Genomic DNA, 12,307 nt, shown 5'->3' with positions numbered 1-12,307 from the left:
CAGGGATCGAACTGAGTCTCCGTGGCAGGCAGATTCTTTACCACTGAGCCACATGAGAAGCCCAGGTATATCAATCAGGTAGGTATTCCTAAATAACAAGCCATGCCTAACTCACTGGCTTAAATCAGTAATCCTCTACAGTTGTTGTCTGTGTTTTGACTGACCTAAGCTGAAGTTGATGGGATCATTCGCAGGTTTGGCAGCTGAGGCCACTCTGCCACTCGCTGAGTGGTTTGATCGGGATGGCCTCCCTCCTCCTTGGGTTGGAGTGGGGGCCAGGCTAACCAAGGTTCTTCTGGTAAAATAAGAGACACCAAGCAGCAAGCAGGCCCCATAAGGCCTGGTCTCAGAATCAGCCCCTGTTGTTTCTACTCACGAAGAAGTCACGTGGTTGAGCCTACAGTCAAAGGGTCAAGACACATTGCCCATGACAAGGACATGAAAAAGATGTGGGTATAGGGAGGAGCAAAGAATTAGGGGTAGTTGTTCATTCTGCCGCAACAAGATAGAATTTTTTTCATCTAAAAGTCCAAAAATTGGAAAAATTCTCAGGAATTCAGGTTGCTTCTTTTTTTAGGCTGTGAGGCCTGTGAGAATATTAGTTCCCCTACCAGGGATTGAACCGGGGTCCTGGGAAGTGTAAGTGTGGAGTCCTAACCACTGGACTGCCAGGGAATTCCCTGATTCTATCTTGTTGGTCCTTGGTGCATGGCCTCATTGTCAGGGTTAACTCATGGACTAAGGTGGCTTTTTTAGCTCTGTATATGGTAGGAGGAAGGGACAAGACAAAGGGGACAAAGGGCACAGGCCAACTGTCTTTAAGGGAGGTTCCTAGTAGTTGTCACATGACACTTCTATATTATATGGCCACTGTTGGTTGCAAGGGAGACTGAAAACATAACCTTTATTCTACTTAGCCGTATACCCAGGTACATCAGAGCATCTATTACTAAGGAGGAAGAGAAGAATGGATATTGGGAACAAGACAATTAATGATTTCTGCATATAGCCTTATTCAGAGTATGGGTGCAGTAAATATTTGTTACTTTTATTGTAAATTTTTTACATGCTGTAAAACAGTGGTTATTCTTTATGGAAAAAGAGAATAGCTATTCTTAATAATAAGAATAAAAAATGTTTTTTAAAATTCAGTGGTGCACATGTTTGGCACTGTAAGTTTCTGGTCCCACAGTCACAACTGACTTAGAATTTTTTGTATGAAAAGCAGTATTCTCTCTCAATCGCTAGACTTGACTCAATGACTCTAACAGTATTCAAGGGATTGAAACTAATAAAATTCAAAAACCACAACATGGTATCACTATGCACCTATTAAAATGATGAAATTGAAAAAACAAACAAATGGTGGCAAGGATATAGAACAATGAAAACTCTGATAGACCGCTGGTGGAAATGCAGAATGGTCCAACAATGTTGGAAAATGGTCACTTACAGTGAGACCCAGTAATTCCACTCTTAAGTGTTTATCAAGGAGAAATTGAGGCATATGTCCACACGAAAACCTGTGTTTTGTGCAAATACAGCATCTTTATTCACAGTCACTAAAATGTACTGAAAACAAAGTGTCTGTCTATAGGAGAATGGATAAAGAAATTCAGTTACAGCCATACAATGGAATACTACTCAGCAGCAGAAAGAAATGAATTACTGAACATGCAGTAAGATGAATACATCTCAGAATAATTATGCTGAGTTAAAAAAAAATAAAGCTACAAACTATGTGATTTCATTTACGTGACATTCTGCAAAAGTTAGAATTATAGGGAGAGAAACTGGTTGGTGGTTGATAGGGGCTGAGAGAGAAGAATGATGGTAAAGAGCATTAGGGAACATCTTGGAATAAGGGAGATTTTCTTGATTCTTCAAAATTGTATTATCTTTCATAGAACTGTACACCTAAATATGATAAATTTTACAGTATATAAATTAGATCTCAGCAAACGTGACCAAAAAAATTCTTTTTTACATCTTTTTTTTTTTAATTGAAGCATAGTTGATTTACAATATCATGTTAGTTTCAGGTATATAGCAGAGACTCAGTTACACACATTATTTTTCTGAATCTTTTCCTTATAGATTATTATAAAGTATTCAAATAGTTCTCTGTGCTATACAGTAGGTCCTTGTTTACTTTATATATAGTGATATGTATCAGTTAATCTCAAATTTCCAATTTATCCCCCACCACACTACCTCCTTTGGTAAGCATAAGTTTGCTTTCTATGTCTGAAAAATTTTGTTTCTTCTATCAAAAAATAAACAATGCAAATTTGATGAACTCAGGAAGAAAAACTGATTGATTTTAAAGTGGTGTTTGAAGCTATTTTTTATTAACGAAATAGTGGGAATTCACTGGCAGTCGAGTGGTTAGAACTCTGAACTTTCACTGCCACGTTGAATCCCTGCTTGGGGAACTAAGATCCCACAAGCTGGGCATGACCAAAAAGAAAAAAAAAAAGCAAAGTCAATTATTTTTATAATAAAAGATTCATTTATAACCTAGAATTAACTCTAGCTTCAAATAATTAATTACTTTTATATGTTTTATTTTAGCCTCATATCTGTAATTGCTCACCGTGAAACAGTTAAACCCATTTGGGAAAGTGCTTCTCTCTCAGCATTGTTTAATAGTGACTCATTATAGTCCACTGGGTATTGAAGGGCCAACAGGAATTGTTTTCATAATGTAAAATGGCATATCCTGGAGCTGTGGAAATGGTATGAGAAAATTCTATAAGAGTAATTGTTCTGTTCTGGTAAAAGAAAAGATTAATAATAGCTCTCTCACAGATTCAAGATAATAGTGCTTTGCTTTCATTATCGCCTAGCCTTAACTAAACATGAGAACCAAAGATTTCCCTGAGGAAGAGCTGAGGACCCCATGGTGTGAAGAAATACATCCCCCTGAGTGGAGATAAGAGGTGTGAGGGTGGGCGGAGGAGGTGAAGGGGGTATAGCAAGAAAGTTAGTCCCAGGGAGAGACTTACCCTCAAAAGGTTTAGGTCTAACCCTAGAGAAAGACACACACTGACAAGTAAGGCAATCAGATGTGACAAGTGGACAGACATGTTAAATTCCACCTCTGGGGCCTTGGAGGTCACGTGGTTTACATGAAGGGGTAATTCTACAACTGAGACAGCGAGAGGAATAAGTGTGCTGTGTAGCTGGAGCAGTTGAGCAGGGCGTGGAAGTATGAAGACTCCAGAGTGGGCAGTTGTGTGGGCTTGGAGTTTGGACGGGGTGTGATGCAGAAGAGGCTGGTACATTTGGGGAGACAGACAGGAGGCAGCTCTGTGAGTCTCTGCAGAGTTTCACCTCCGTGCTCCGACAGGCATGGAGAGCCAGTGTGAGAGTGGTATATACAGATGACCCCCAACTTACGACGGTTCAACGCAATACACTTTGTTGTTGCTTAGTCGCTCAGTTGTATCTGACTCTTTTGAGACCCCATGGAAATCGCCAGGCTACTCTGTCCATGGGATTCTCCAGGCAAGAATACAGGAGTGGGTTGCTATTTCCTTCTCCAGGGGATCTTCCCAACCCAGGATCAAACCCCCATCTCCTGTATTGGCAGGCAGATTCTTTACCACTGAGCCACATGGGAAGCAATTCATATTCCATGGAGACCATACTTTGAATTCTGATCTTTTCCAAGGCAAGCAGTATGCATTATGATAGGCTTCCCTGGTGGCTCAGCCAGTAAAGAATCCGCCTGCCATATGGGAGACCTGGGTTCAATCCATGGGTTGGGAAGATCCCCTGGAGGAAGCTATGGCAACCCACTCCTATATTCTTGCCTGGAGAATCCCAATGGACAGAGGAGCCTGGTGGGCTACAGTCCATGGGATTGCAAAGAGTTGGACACAAAGGAGCAACTAAGCACACACATTCCCTTATGATGCTGGACAGTGGTGTTGAGCAGAAGCCCCCAGTCATCTATGTGATCACAGGGGTAAACAACCTACACACTTACAACCACTCTGTATCCATATAATCATTCTGGACCCATATGACCATTCTGTTTTTCACTTTCAGTAGAATACTCAGTAAGTTACAGGAGATATTAAACATTTTATTATAAAATAGGCTTTGTTAGATGATTTTCTCCAACTGTAGGCTAATGTAAGTGTTCTGAGCACATTTAAGGTCGACTAGGCCAAACTATGATGTTTGGAAGGTTTAGATGTTGTTGTGTTAGTCACTCAGTTCAGTTCAGTTGCTCAGTCTTGTTCAACTCTTTGCGACCCCATGAATTGCAGCACACCAGGCTTCCCTGTCCATCACCAGCTCCCGGAGTTTACTCAATCTCACGTCCATCGAGTCGGTGATGCCATCCAGCCATCTCATCCTCTGTCGTCCCCTTCTCCTCCTGCCCCCAATCCCTCCCAGCATCAGAGTCTTTTCCAATGAGTCAACTCTTCACATGAGGTGGCCAAAGTATTGGAGTTTCAGCTTTAGTATCAGTCCTTCCAATGAACACCCAGGACTGATCTCCTTGCAGTCCCAGGGACTTGTCTTCTCCAACACCACAGTTCAAAAGCATCAATTCTTTGGCGCTCAGGTTTCTTCACAGTCCAACTCTCACATCCATACATGACCACTGGAAAAACCATAGCCTTGACTAGATGGACCTTTGTTGGCAAAGTAATGTCTCTGCTTTTGAATATGCTATCTAGGTTGGTCATAACTTTCCTTCCAAGGAGTAAGCTTCTTTTAATTTCACGGCTGCTATCACCATCTGCAGTGATTTTGCTCAATTGTGTCCAACTCTTTGTGACCCCATGGATAGTATGCCAGGCTCTGCTGTCAATGGGATTCTCCAGGCAAGAATGCTGGAGTAGGTTGCCATTTTCTCCAAGGGATCTTCCTGACCCAGGAATCGAACCCATGTCTCTTATGTCTCCTGCATTGGCAAGCAGGTTCTTTACCACTAGCAACACCTAGGAAGCCCAACTCAGTTATATACATATATATATTCCTTTTCAGATTTTTTTCCCTTATTGGTTAGCACAAAATATGAGTATGGTTTTCTATTAAGTGTACTTTGTACTTAAAGATATTTTCAGTTTACTATGCGTTTATCAGGATGTAACTCCATCATAAGGAAGAACTGTATCTGAATTTTGAATAAATCACATTGGTAACTCTGAGAAGTGTGGGGTAAGAGGTAGTGGAGTGGACAGTGGTGATGGACGGACCATTTAGGAGATGATTGCAAAAGTCCAGCTGAGAGATGATGGGGGTCTGAAATGAGAGGCAGCAGCCATAGAAATGAGTGGGTCAATTCTGAGAGCTATGTAGTACCTTCTTCAGAATAAAGTTGTGAGAAAAATGTAGAACCTTGGATAAGGTTCCTTTTTGGGAAAAAATAAAGATTAAAAGCTATATCATCATCTGCTCCAGCCTTACTTCTGTAGTACATCCATCACCACCAGCTTACTGTCTCATGCCCTGGCGTCCTGTCTCATATCTTTTTATTGGCTTCATTCTGAGGCAGGATCTCCAGACAAGGCCAGAAAAATGGTCCAGCACTTTTAGGCTTATGGAGAAAAGACCTAGAACTGGGGATGCTGTTGAGTGCTACTTCTCAGGCTGGGTCACCGTGGGTGTGTGTGGATGTATTTCACATAGAGAAGAGAGGTGTTAGCATCAGGAGAAGATAAAAGACAGCAGATGGCATCCATTATATATTCCAGCTTTCCACAGTAGATGGGGTTTTGGATTGGTATAAAATACAGTATCATGTTGCTGCAAAGTTAAAGAGACGACTAGGCTAGCCGGCTTGGGTGTTCCAGGGGTGCTGTTTCATCTGGCACCACCCACTGGTCTATGTCTGCTCTGCCTTAATATTTCTCAGGACAATTATTTATTATCTAAGCTGTTTGACTTCTATCTCATACAAATGCTGAACCAGACAAATACTAGGGCAACAGGTGTAAACCAGGATAGTCCTGAGCAAGCTGAAGCACAGGGTCACTCTCATTCTGGGTCTCACCATTCAGCTCAGTTTCCGGAAGTCTCCTGGTTAGTTGATGCTTGCTTCCTTTGATCTGATTCTAAAATATGGTGCCAGAGTCATGATGGTCCATCTTCTGCCTCCTTGCCACGTACATTGGGGTGGTTCTACTTCCTGGTCCTTCTCTACTTTTTCTTCCCCTCCATTCCTCCATCAACATCAGAAGGTATGAATGTTAGCCTGACCCCTTTCAGGAGATGAACCAAAGGCAGGATCCAGTGACCATTTGCATTATATCAAAATTTTCATCTGTATGCTTGTGTTTTACTATATTATATTGATTTTTTTTTTTGGAAAAAGGAAAAAAATTGCAGGTGACAGCAAGAATGAATCATTTTGATTATTTGTGTGTGTCTATATCTTGAAGTATCTTAGCATTGTCTGTATTTTTCTCTCCATAGACTGGGCACCTTGAGGACAAGAGACATGTTTTATTAGCCTAGTGTCTTCATTTCTTATCACAGTGCTTGTGATACATTTCAACTTGTCAAACATTTGAACTAAACTAAAATCTAATATCAGGTTGATGGTTGTGCTGTTAAATTCTGCAAAAGAGTTAAACTGAGGAATTATTCAAATGAAGAACCTACACACTTTTATTTGTGTCCTCAATATAGACTGAGCAGTAGATCACATACATTGTTAGAGTGTGACCATGTTTAATCCACTGCTCTTCTTGGAAGTGATAACAGATACATACCATCATAGCAACCCTGACAGGAGTATAGTGTTTGTGTTCAGTGGGATTTAGCATCTGAGGAGCAAAGCAGGCCAGATGAGATAAGTTCTGATTGATCAATTCTCACAGCTAAAACTTAGCAACCTCATAATATTTTTCACAATGTTAGGCTGAGGCGGTGTGCTGGTAATTGTTTACCATCCAGCTCTCCTGAGGATGAAAAAAAAGGCCCTGATTTGTAAACCTTGCCAGTTTCTATGGTGTAAATATTCCCACCACCACTGATTCCCAACTACCAACATGATGTAACCAAAGGAGGAGCTGGAAAGAGGTGCAGACTGGTGTGAGCAGGCTCCAGCATACCCTGAGTACATTAGTGCAGGATTGTCCCAAGCCTGAAGCGGACGCCTCCTTATTTTTAAAAAATAGAATTTTATTTTACTTATCTAAAATTTTTTTTACCTTTTACTTTGGGATGTTCTGTGTCTTTGTTGCTGTGCATGGGCTTTCTCTAGCTGCAGTGAGCGGGGGCTACTCTGTGGCTGTGGTGAGCTGGCTTCTCATCTTGGTGGCCTCTCTTGTGGAGCACAGGCTCTCCAGCACTGGGCTTTAGTAGTTGTGGCACATGGCTTAGTTGCCTTGAGGCTTGCGGAATCTTCCTTGACCAGGGATCAAACTCATGTCCTCTGCATTGGCAAGCGGATTCTCAACTACTGGACCACCAGGAAAGTTCTGGTGTCTCCTTTTGATATTCATTCATTCAACAGACAGCTATTCATTGACCACCTCCTGTACCATTGTGCTTGGGAAACAGAAAAAAAGCAAACATTTGTAAGCTTATGGGATTTAAATTCTTTGGAGAGGGTGGAGACAGAAGATGAACAATAAACATATTTAACAAAGGAGTTATATAATATAGTAGAAATTGATAGAAAGTGAAAGTCACTCAGTCATGTCTGACTCTTGACCCCATGGACTATACAGTCCATGGAATTCTCCATAAATTCCAGAATACTGGACTCCAGAATACTGGAGTGGGTGGCCTTCCCTTTCTCCAAGAAGTTGATAAGTGTGACAAAAAACTAGGTGGATTGAGAATGTAGGAGAGGTTGTAATTTAAAATGGGGTGGTTGGACTGCTCTGAGATGACATTTAAGCAGAAATCTGAAGGAGGTGAAGGAAGCAAGACTTCTGGATATCTAAGGCAGGAGTGATCTAGACAGAGGGGGCAGGTGGTGCAAAGACTCTGAGGTGTGAGGCTGTGTGGTAAGTCCAGGTGGGAAAATGGAGGGAAGGGGAGAGGAGGGAGAGAGACTGATTGACTGAAGGCAGAAGGAAAGGTCTTGGGAGAGTGTTGGTATGACAAGGGAAGACAGACCTCATAGAATACTGGGAGCGTTCTGAATTTTACTCAGAGAAACTGGAGAGCCACTGTAGGCAAAGCAGGAAGTAACAACCTGGAGAGTAACTGTGCTCATAAGAAAAATCATATTATCTATTCTGAAAATAGTTACTCAGTCCCATGAATAACAATTTTCAAATTATTTAAATTAATTGGAAGTTCTAAATATTACATTTCACTTCTGTCAGAAGCTTTTTTTTTTGGTAAATCCACCTTTATTATGCAGATAGGTTAGATATGGGGAGGAAAAAACTCTGAAAATCTATAAAAAGCTTTTTGAAGTCTTTAGAAAGGCAGAGGTGATGAATCTAAGGAAACATTTACTTCATTATGTAAATTAGATGTAGGCACCTGAGCCATTATAATATTTCATTTGAAAGTTACTAAATGTTCCTGGCTTTGAGACAGTGTCATTTGCATCATTATTTGCACACCTTGGCAAATTACTGTTGTTTTAGGGATTTGATTGTACAGATTCTTTGTGACCCCATGGACTGTAGCCCACTAGGCTCCTCTGTCCATGGAATTCTCTAGGCAAGAATACTGGCTGCTGCTGCTAAGTCACTTCAGTCGTGTCCGACTCTGTGAGACCCCATAGATGGCAGCCCACCAGGCAACCCCGTCCCTGAGATTCTCCAGGCAAGAACACTGGAGTGGGTTGCCATTTCCTTCTCCAATGCATGAAAGTGAAGAGTGCAAGTGGAGTCGCTCAGTTGTGTCCGAAATGGCAACCCACTCCAGTATTCTTGCCTGGAGAGTCCCATGGACGGAGGAGCCTGGTAGGCTACAGACGGGGTCACAAAGAGTCGGACACGACTGAGCGACTTCACCTTTGACTTCACCTTAGCAACCTCATGGACTGCAGCCTACCAGGCTCCTCTGTCCATGGGAGTTTCCTGGCAAGAGTACTGAAAGGTTGTTATTGAAGCACGATGCCGGGATTCTTGGCCCCCGGAGGAGAAAAATTCAATCTGGGGCCAGAGACGAGGCTTGATCGCTCAGAGCTTTTGTGTAATAAAGTTTTATTAAAGTATAAAGGAGATAGAGAAAGCTTCTGACATAGGCATCAGAAGGGGGCAGAAAAAGTACCCCCCTGCTAGTCTTCAGCTGGATGTTATATAGTCACCAGCAGTCTGTTAATGAAAGAAAGGAGTGTCTCAAAACTTAGAATGGCACCAGGCCCCTCACCCATAGGATGTATTTTGGGATAATCTTGGCTCCAAATGGTTTATCTTGGGCCATAAAAGGATTAACTTGAATCTTGAAGAAGGGCAGAGCACCATACAAATAGTTTCATTTACATAGATTAGAGGAACAATATCGGAGTATAACATACTGGTTTATCAAGTAGGTTCTGAGTCCAAAAGGTAGAACCGACTTGAAGACAGTTTGGGTAAATAAGCATTTCCATAAGAAAAAGGCAGTGGTTAACTTCAGGTGAAACCAGGTGTCATTATGGCAACACAGAATTTTAAGAGAAACCTCCTTTTAAATTTGTATAGAGAAGGAAAAAATATCGCTAGTTTGTTTCCTCCTGCAGCTTAAGAGAGATAAAAATGTCTGACACTTGCAGGCTATTTCCTCCATTTGGAGACCCCCTGGTCTTCCTGCCTGTTACCCTCTCAGTACTGGAGTGGGAAGAATACTGGAATGGGTAGCCATTCCCTTCTCCGGAGCTTCCAGACTCAGGGGTTGAACCTGGATCTCTCACATTGCAGGCAGAATCTTTACCATCTGACCACCAGGAAGCCCCCTGTACAAACTGAAATTAGTCCAAAATGATGAAAACAAGGTGGATTCAATGGAGGAGACAGTAATTGTTCCTCATACCTAGGGAAGGGTGTGAAGCTCAGCTTCATGAAGACCAGAAACTAGGAATTGGAATCAGAAATATAAATCCAGCATAGCTACTCCCTCCAGCTCTGTGTCTTTCTAGAATTTTAAGGGCTCTTGTCTCTGGATTTTATCTGTACATTTGCTTTGCTTTTTTCACTTCCCAGATAACCACTTGCCTCTTCCCAAGTTTGCCTTTCTCCTCCTTCATTCATTGATGTCCTTAACCTCAGAGTTTATACCACATTATAAAGCCAGGACAGACTGCTCATAAACCTATATTCAGCACTGACATATATTTAACTACCATATGTAAAATATACAACTAGTGGGAAGCTGCTATATAGCACAGGGAACTCAGCTCGGTTCTCTGTGATGACCTAGAGGGGTAGGGTGGGTGGGGGTAGGAGGGAGGCTCCAGAGGGAGGGGATGTATGTATACATATAGCTGATTCACATTGTTGTACAGTAGAAACTAGCACAACGTGGTAAAGCAATTATACTCCAATTTAAAAAATGCATATTCTCCAGAACCTAAATTGAGTTTTTGCAAGAGGGAATCTGATTGGCCCCAGGGTCTGAAATAATTCAGTCTTGATCCAATCAGCTGAGTAGAAGGGAAATGTTCACATGCACTCATTAAACAAATGCTAACTGAGAGTCTCATGTGCTACTTGCCCTTATAGGTTTTATGCATGCTGCAGGGACCATACTCTCCAGTGTCTATGAAGCTTAAAATGCACTGGTGCTTGCATTCCATCCTGTGTCGATGTGCGTGAAATAGGATGGTGTTAGAGAAAGGTGGACAGGCATCCTAAAAGAGTATCCTGTTTGGGGATCTGCCAAAAATAGAGATGTCACATCTCTCTGCGCTAGGTCGTACTTTGATTCTTTCGACTGCAATTGCAAGTTAAGGGATTCGCCTTCCCTTTATTCCATACCAAGCCAAGCAATCACCTCTTTGCCAGAAGGTGAGAAATTACAGTATCATTTATCCTGTCCTGTCCCAGCTAATAAAGTTCTTTATGATGGAAGTAGGTACAGGGCAGGGGCTGATTCACTCTACAGTGAAACCTCAGTTCAGCGGACCAGGCGGTTTTTTCCATCAAACAATTGTTAACAATATCAGTTGAATTTTTTGATGATTTGCAATGTTGCCTTGCTGTGGCTTAAGTACTTTATGTCTGTTATCTTGTTTAATCCTTACCAGTCTATGGAGAAGGTCCTCATTTTTACACATGAGAAAACTGAGCGGAGAGGTTGAGTGAGTGGCTCTAGGTCTCTCAGCTGGCAAGTGGTGAGCCAGGATTTGAATGTAGAGTCTGTGGAACAATCACTAAGTCATGCACTCTCTAAGGCACTCCTGGTGATGGTGATTTTGGGGGGTTTGAACTACTTTTAGTGCCTTTCCTGGTACGTAAACGATAGCTCCATAGGGATTGCCAGTCTCAACTTTCGTCAGCCTATCTGTGTGAAAGATGTCAGGCACTCTGATTCATGGAAATATGTATTTCAAATGAATAAGCAAGCAAGATTTTTTAACCAAAGGGCCTCAAGTAGAGGATTGGTGGGAATTACACGTTCTTCTCCCTCCGGATATACAGCTTATCCTTTAAAAAGAGTGTGTCAGCCTTTGGAGTTAGATACTTCGCTTCAGTGTCTTTCCCAGGTTCTTTGAGCCAGCACGTGATGAAATCAGGATCTGAAACTAGGACCTGTGGTCTTAACCACTAACTTACATTGTCTGAAGGGTACTTGTAGTGATGGTGGTGGTAGGGAATTACAAGACATGACACAAGTTGTGGTCTCTCAATCACATCTACTTGCCAGTAGAAGGAAAAATTTTGATGTTGTTGTTGGTGATGATGATAAGGAGGTATCCCAGGTCCATTATAGTGAATTTTCCTAAGGGTCTCTTCTAAAATCCTTCAAGACCAACCCTTATAAAGACTTCTATCACCATCCATCCGCTTAAACAGAGTTGATTGTTCCTTTCAAAATCCAACAGTGTCCGTTGGACGTATTTCCATTAAAGTATGCAATCTCACTATACTACTTTTTTTTTGAATTTACAGTCTGTGAACTCTAAAGTCAAGAGATTTTCTCTATTCTATTCATTACTGAATCCCTACTGCCTAAGTGCTTGTCCTGTTGTGTGTAGTGGACACACAGTGTTGTCAACAAAGAAAAAAAGGCAGACAAACCAGTGCTTTACCAATAAGCATCTTCTGTGGCTCCTTTGGAAACTTTTTCAATTATTAGTTCCCCTATTTCCAGCAACAAAATTCTCCAAAATGTCCAAGCTTCTTTGAAGTCATTAAAGAACTAATCTGATGTCTTTGTCATATTACTTTAT

General features: G+C 41.7%; 1 long non-coding RNA gene across 2 annotated transcripts in view; it reads left to right on the top strand.

Annotated features, from left to right (window-relative positions):
* Nucleotides 1-12,307, top strand: part of LOC132657187 (uncharacterized) — a 64,802-nt gene that overhangs the window by 950 nt on the left and 51,545 nt on the right. The window lies entirely within an intron of this gene.

The sequence above is a fragment of the Ovis aries genome, chromosome 9, assembly GCF_016772045.2.
Source record: "Ovis aries strain OAR_USU_Benz2616 breed Rambouillet chromosome 9, ARS-UI_Ramb_v3.0, whole genome shotgun sequence".
Classification (NCBI taxonomy): domain Eukaryota; kingdom Metazoa; phylum Chordata; class Mammalia; order Artiodactyla; family Bovidae; genus Ovis; species Ovis aries.
This window is presented reverse-complemented; position numbering and strand designations above follow the sequence as displayed.